Below are 7058 nucleotides of genomic sequence, written 5' to 3'. Positions count from 1 at the left end.
CCCCTGATACGGCTTATAGCCCCTTTATGCCACTGTGCCCCCCGATATGCCTTATAGCCCCTTTATGCCACTGTGCCCCCTGATATGCCTTATAGCCCCTTTATGCCACTGTGCCCCCTGATACACCTTATAGCCCCTTTATGCCACTGTCCCCCCTGATACCACTGTGCCCCCTGATATGTATTATGCCCCCCCAATATAAGAAAAACTGACATCGCTAAAATAGGTTTTTTTATATTTATATTTATTAAATATAGACAAAAAATAAATAAATACACAATACAATATAAATATATGGACAATATAAACAATAAATCAAATATTACAGACATCAAAAAATAAAAAAACACAAATTAAAGAATGCACATAATTACCGTATTTGCTCGATTATAAGACGACCCTGATTATAAGACGACCCCCCAAAATCTGAATATTAACTTAGGAAAAAAGAAAAAGCCTGAATATAAGACGACCCTAAAGGAAAAAAGTTTTACCAGTAAATGTTAATTCATGTAAACTATTTTTTTTAATAAAAGCTATGATTGAGAAAAAGATTTTTTTTGTTTTTATTTCTTGTATTTTCCAACCTGTCCCCCAGTTACGCACATCTGCCCCCAGGCTTGCCACTCCAATATGGCACTGTGGCCCATGATATGCCTTTTAACCCTCTATATGCCACTGTGCCCCATGGTATGCCTTTTGACCCCCTATGTGCCACTCTGCCTCCAGAAATGCCTTATACCCCTATATCCCATTCTGGCATTTAGGGGGTTAAAATGCATATTATGGGGCAGAGTGGCATATAGGGAGGTATAAGGCATTTCAGGAGGCAGAGTGGCATTAAGGGAGTTAAAAGGCATTGTATAGAGCACTCTGCCTCCAGAAATGCCTTATACCACTATATGCCACTCTGCCATTTAGGGGGTTAAAAGGCATATTATGGGGCAGAGTGGCATATAGGGAGGTATAAGGCATTTCAGGAGGCAGAGTGCTCTATTAAATGCCCCCTTAACGCCACTCCAGAAATGCCCTATGCCCCCATTTAACACACACACCCTATACCCCCATTTAACTAACTAACTAACACACACACACACACTCTCCCCCCCCCTTCCCCCGCTCTCCCCCCTCTCTTACCGGTGCTTCCAGCCGGGGCAGCGGGTTGACGTCGCCTTCTGCTGCAGCCAGAAGGAGGTGTGGCTAGCAGCGGGGGTTTGTATGCGTCCGTCGCGTATACTTTCCCCGGCTGTCAGAGATCAGAGTTCCCCGCACCAGTGCGGGGAACTCTGATCTCTGACAGTCGGGGAAGGTCTATGCGACGGACGCAGACAACCCCCGCTGCTAGCCACACCTCCTTCCGGCTGCAGCGGACGTTGTCTACGCGGATCGCGTAGACGTCAACCCGCTGCCCCGGCAATACAGCAGGAAGCACCGGTAAGTGTGTGTATGATGGGGGGGGGGGGAGTCGGGTGAGACAGGAGGATCCAGGTCCCCTGCAGCGGTGCGGGGGATCTGGATCTTAGTCTCCTAATCAGACCTCTATTTGAGGTCTGATTAGAAGACGACCCCGATTAGAAGACGAGGGGTATTTTTCAGAGCATTTGCTCTGAAAAAAACCTCGTCTTATAATCGAGCAAATACGGTAATAGATCCCGCAAAAAATTCTACCTGCTCCACCAAGGGTTAATATATCAACAGAAGAAACACAGGGCAAATGAGCATAAAAAAAAAAGATAATACTTACCCAGTGCTGCTTACTTGTCCTGTTTTTCTTCTGTTGATATATTAACCCCTGGTGGGGCAGGTGGAAGTGGCAGTGAGATGAAGTAGCGGAGGTTGCGCACATCGCGCACTAAAATCCAAATCCCCTGCAGCGCTGCACGGGACCTGGATCCTCTCCGGCAGCCGGTAGGGGTCTGTGCGCTTCTCCCCTCCGCTTCCGTTGGGGCATCCATGATGGAAGCCGCACAGGAAGGTCACGTGACGCCGGGTTCAGTAATAGAAACCCCGGCGGAAGTGGAGGGGAGAAGCGGAGGATGTCTGCGCGTTTTGCACAGACCCTCACCGGGTGGCAGAGAGGATCCAGGTCTCCTGCAGCTTTGCGGGGGGTCTGGATTCTAGAGTTATAATATATAAGATATATAGAAGAGAGTTTTTCAGAGCATTTGCTCTGAAAAACATTATTTTACAAATCGATAAAAATCGATTCAACTAATCGATTTGTTGTTGCAGCCCTACTATGCACGTCTGTGAGGACCTGCATGGAGATCACAGTGTGATCGGTGCAGGGGGATCGCGGGGAAGAGAGTGAGAAACCATGTCTCTCACCCTCCTCCCATGCTGCAAACGAAAAAGAGGAAAAAAAAAACAAACGGTTATTCATTTTAAAAAAATTAAAAAAATCATTAATATAAATAATAAAAAAAAGATTAAAGTGAGCTAAGTGATGTCATTGTGACATCACTGGCATTAATAACATGTCCAAGAGGTCCCTAAGAGGACCTCTAACCATTTTTATTAAAAAATATATATATAAAATACAAAAAAAAAAAAAAATATATATAAAAAAGATAATAATAAAAAAGTTAAAAAAAACTTACATTCCATTGCCTTAGCATAACATCTACCCAGGACTGCAGTCATCAACAGTATATATTATGTGATACTATTAGTGTTATATGACTGTGGGCATATGCCCTCATGTCACAGTGACGTATACCTTTCACGGTAGGACTGGTGACACTGGTGTTTTTAACCCCTTGATGACAATTGCCGGTCTGGGCACGTCACGGAAAAACATGTCGTTTACGACAAATGATGTGCCAGGACCATGATTTGTTAAAAGGGGTGGAAAAAAAATCGATCCGTGATCGATTTTTTCACTCAAACGGTGTTGCTCTAATGCCTCGACATTGAGGCATTGAGCAACACCAAAAAAAAAATTCTGGGCCCCCTACGATCGCTCCTAGGGGCAAATAAAAAAACATGGTGGCGCCTGCCGCCGAAAAACGGGTTTAGGAAGCGATCGCAAGTCGCTTCCTTTGCTTAGCTAGTGTTGCTAAGATGCCTCAGTAGCGAGGCATCTTTGCAACACCTGTTTAGCAAAGGAAGCGACTCGCGATCGCTTCCTAAATGCTTAACTTACCTTCCCGGTACCGGCGTCTTCGAAACACACGCGGTGTTTCAAGATGGCGGCGCCCATCAAGCCGGGGGGCGGAGCCAGCTGTCATCATCGGGGGGGGGGGGGGGGGGGTTGCTGGATGTCACATCCAATGATTAACACCCCTAGTGGTCAGACCACTCATAAGAGTGATCATGATTTGCTAAATGAAAGGCAATGTTTTCTAAACATTGCCTTTGACCAGTATTGGATCTGCCTCCTTCCTTCACTTGCTTCTAGTGAGGGAGAGGGACAGATCGGTGTGTGACAGGTATTTTCAATAAAAAATATATAAATATATATTGATCCAAAGGCTCTTATAAGAGCCACCCATTCAATATTAACCCATTCATTGCCATTGATCACTGCATAAACAGTGATCTTGCATTGTTTTTGGGGTTCTTTTTTTTTTTTTTTTTTACTTTTTTTTGGTGTTTTTTTTTTTATTAGAGCCATTAACCCTTTCCTTCCCCACTATTTTTGCTGCAATTGTAACCATGCAGCGCAGGTATACGGCTGAGGAGGCATATGCCTTTTTGGCCACAGATTCTGAGGCCACTGATCAACGTCAAAATCTGACGCTGTGTCAGTTCACAGATACATCTAGTGATGTATCTGTGGCTGTTAGGACGCCTGCCACACGTAGTCGTGGCAGTGCACCAGAGGCATGGGTAGCGCCTAATAGGTACAAGCCAGCTATCCCTCCTTTTTCTGGAATTCCTGGCATCAATATTGATGTTACAGGATTCACTCCACTGCAATTTGTGCAGGTTTTTTTGGGCAAAACAGCCATGGACTCCCATTGACGTGCCAGAATTTCTTAAATTCTGGGCACTCACAATGTTAATGGGCATTATAAAAAAGCCCTCCATCCGCTCCTACTGGAGCAGCAGCCCCATCTGTAGTACCCCCATTTATGCCCAGACTATAACTAGGCAAAGGTATGAAATGATTCTTCATTTCATGCATTTTAATGACAACAGCCTGTGCCCCCCTAAGGAGCACCCCTAGTTTGATAGGCTCTACAAAATCCGCCCCCTGATTAGCCATCTCGCTGCCAGGTTTCCAGAGGTTTATACACCTGGAAAGAATATCTGCGTGGATGAATCCCTGATGAAATATAAAAAAAGGTTGGGATTCAAGCAGTATATTCCTTCTAAGTGCTCTAGGTATGGAGTGAAGCTCTGTGAGAGCAAGACAGGGTATACTCACCTTGACCCTCCAGGTTGCCCAGAACATCTGGGCACCAGTGCCAAGATTGTTTGGGACCTAATATTCCCCCTTATGAACAAAGGCTACCACTTGTATGTAGATAACTTCTATACAAGCGTCCCTTTGTTCAAGCTGCTGTATTGTTTCGATACGGTAGCTTGTGGTACTATAAAAAAGAACCGCTTGGGTTTCCCACAACGTCTGGCACGAACCCAGTTAGGAAAGGGGGAGACCTCAGCTTTTGGCATTGAAGTTCAGGGACAGAAAAGAAGTGTGCATGCTGAGCACCATCCACGATGAGAGAACTGTGGAGGTTTCTGTCCGTGGCAGAGCTGGGGTCACTAGAAAGCCAGTGTGCATCAGGGCCTATAATAACATGGGTGGAGTTGATCTGTCAGATCAACTCCTACAGCCCTACCTCATTATGAGGAAGACAAAGGCCTGGTACATGAAGGTTGCAATTTATCTCATGCAAATTGCAACCTATAACGCTTTTTTGTTGCACAAAAAAGCAGACACTGGGCTGAAACTGTCTTTTTTGCAGTTTCCGCTCCAAGTAATTTCAAGTATCTTGTACCGTGATGCACCTGGTCCTAAAATGGTGATGGGAGCCAGCAGAATTGGGGCTGCCCATTTTATTTTTAAAATCCCCCCTACAGCAAAGAAGCAGAATCCCCAAAAGAGATGCAGGGTATCCTACAGCAGGGGGCAAAGAAAGGACACCACATTTTACTGTCCAGATTGCCCTGGAAAACCTGCACTGTGTCGGTAACTGCTTCAAGTTGTATCACACATTTTTAATTATTTTTTTGTTCCTGCTCCATTTTTGTATTTTTTTAGATTTTATTTGCTCCACCATTTTTTAAGCGTTTTTATTTGCACTGACAAGTGACCTCTGTGTCTATTCCGTGGCATGAGGGACTTCTTAAGGTGCTAGATCAAATCCCTTCTTGGAGATAGGCCAGGCTTTCTTGTAACCTGTCCCTACTGATAGTTGGGTACAAGCATTTTTCTTTACCCAGATGTAAAACGTCCTACTTGAAAAACTGAATTGCTCATGTTCCAAATGTGGCCCTTTTGCCCCCAAACAATCTGACAAACCCATGAATGTGGGGTATCAATGTACTCATGAGATGTTGCTGAACACACTGTTGTGTGACAGTGACATATACCAGGAGCTGTAATTTTACACCTGAAGTACAAAGTGTGTGAAAAAAACACCAAAAAACAATTACTATCACAAACTTTTACAAGGGTTGGTGGTAGGATTAGTGCATGGAAAGGGTTAAACTATCAGCATCTAAAATACCCTGGGGTGTCTAGTTTTCAAAAATATATGGTTTGGTGGGGTAAATTTAATTTGCTGGCTTCAAAGATGCCCCAAATACCACATGGAGACAAAATTACCAGATTCAGAGAAAAATGGTTTTGAATTAGCAAAACGCTACTTGTACTTATTGCCCCATAACTTGCAGAAGAAAGCAAAAAAACATAAAAACATTGGGTATTTCTAAACTCAGGACAAATAGTAGAATCTATTTAGCAGGTTTTTTCAGTATTTTTCTATGATGAATAAAAGATTTTTCAAATAAAAGTGAGAAAATTAGTTTTTTTTTCAATTTTTCGTCATATTTTATTATTTTTATTATAGGAAATTACATCATATTAAAGAAATTATGGTGTCTGAAGAAAGCCCTTCTTGTCCTGACAAAAACAATATATAACTTGTGTGGGTTCAGTAAATGGGTTAAGAGAAAATTACAGCTAAACACAAACACCGCAGAAACGATAAAACAGCCATTGTCACGAAGGGTACAAAAAATAGAATCAGCCTTTGTCACGAAGGGGTTATACATCTTTTTTTTGGTTATACCTTTTAACAAACACGTTAATAAAAGTGATGTTTTAGGGTGGGGTAATAATAAGGGTATTTTTGATCCCGGGAACGGGATTGGTTGGTTTTAGGTGTAAATTACCCTTGTCCCCGCTGGGGCATTATTTTGGAATTGTATCTACCCAGTATAACCCTCCTGCCCCCATTCACAACCCCCAAACCCTTTAAGCCATAAGCATAAAAATTCTATAAAAAATGTACACCTTATAGTATGCTCCCTGGTGCTGGGAAAGTATGGAAAATCTATATAAATTAGGTATTTCTGAAATCAGGACACCTGAATTGATAAACTTGGAGGGGATTTTCCATCACTTTACCTAATTGTGTGAGGATTCAGAGGTAACATTTTTAAAAAATTGGGTGTTTTTTTTCTAATTTTTCGCTAAATAATTGTTTTAAGAAAATCACTTATCTGAGGTAGAAGTTTAGCTCTGTAGCTGCCCTCCTCCTCCATGGCATTGAAGCAGCCAATTGGCTCCCACTGAGATGACCCGTAGTGATTGCAGAGCCAGTGCTGGCGCCCACTGGCGGTAAGTGGATCAAGTATATGAAAAAGGCATATGGGGGAGATTCTGCAAAATTACTTCATACATTATCAAAAGAGACAGAATGAAAAGTCAAAGAGACCTCTCGAGATATCGTATGCATTAAAGTGTATGCGATGACTGAAGTGGCCCTTTAAGAATCATCAGAGCCCTGGGCCCCAAAAACGAATGAAGCGCTATTTCCCTTCGAAGAGCTTAAAGCGGAGGCATAAGATGCAAAAACAGCTCGTGTATATAAGGCCCCGTT

At 43.1% G+C, this 7058-nt stretch overlaps 1 non-coding gene across 1 annotated transcript; it reads left to right on the top strand.

Annotated features, from left to right (window-relative positions):
* The first annotated feature begins 5248 nt into the window (after positions 1-5248).
* Positions 5249-5378, top strand: LOC149278261 (small nucleolar RNA SNORA35). The gene has a single exon (XR_016278772.1). It is a non-coding gene; the product is annotated as a small nucleolar RNA SNORA35 (small nucleolar RNA).
* Positions 5379-7058: the final 1680 nt, after the last annotated feature.

The sequence above is a fragment of the Sceloporus occidentalis genome, unplaced genomic scaffold (genome assembly GCF_023333645.1).
Source record: "Sceloporus occidentalis isolate IW3139 unplaced genomic scaffold, rSceOcc1.0.p SCAF_196, whole genome shotgun sequence".
Lineage (NCBI taxonomy): Eukaryota > Metazoa > Chordata > Lepidosauria > Squamata > Phrynosomatidae > Sceloporus > Sceloporus occidentalis.
This window is presented reverse-complemented; position numbering and strand designations above follow the sequence as displayed.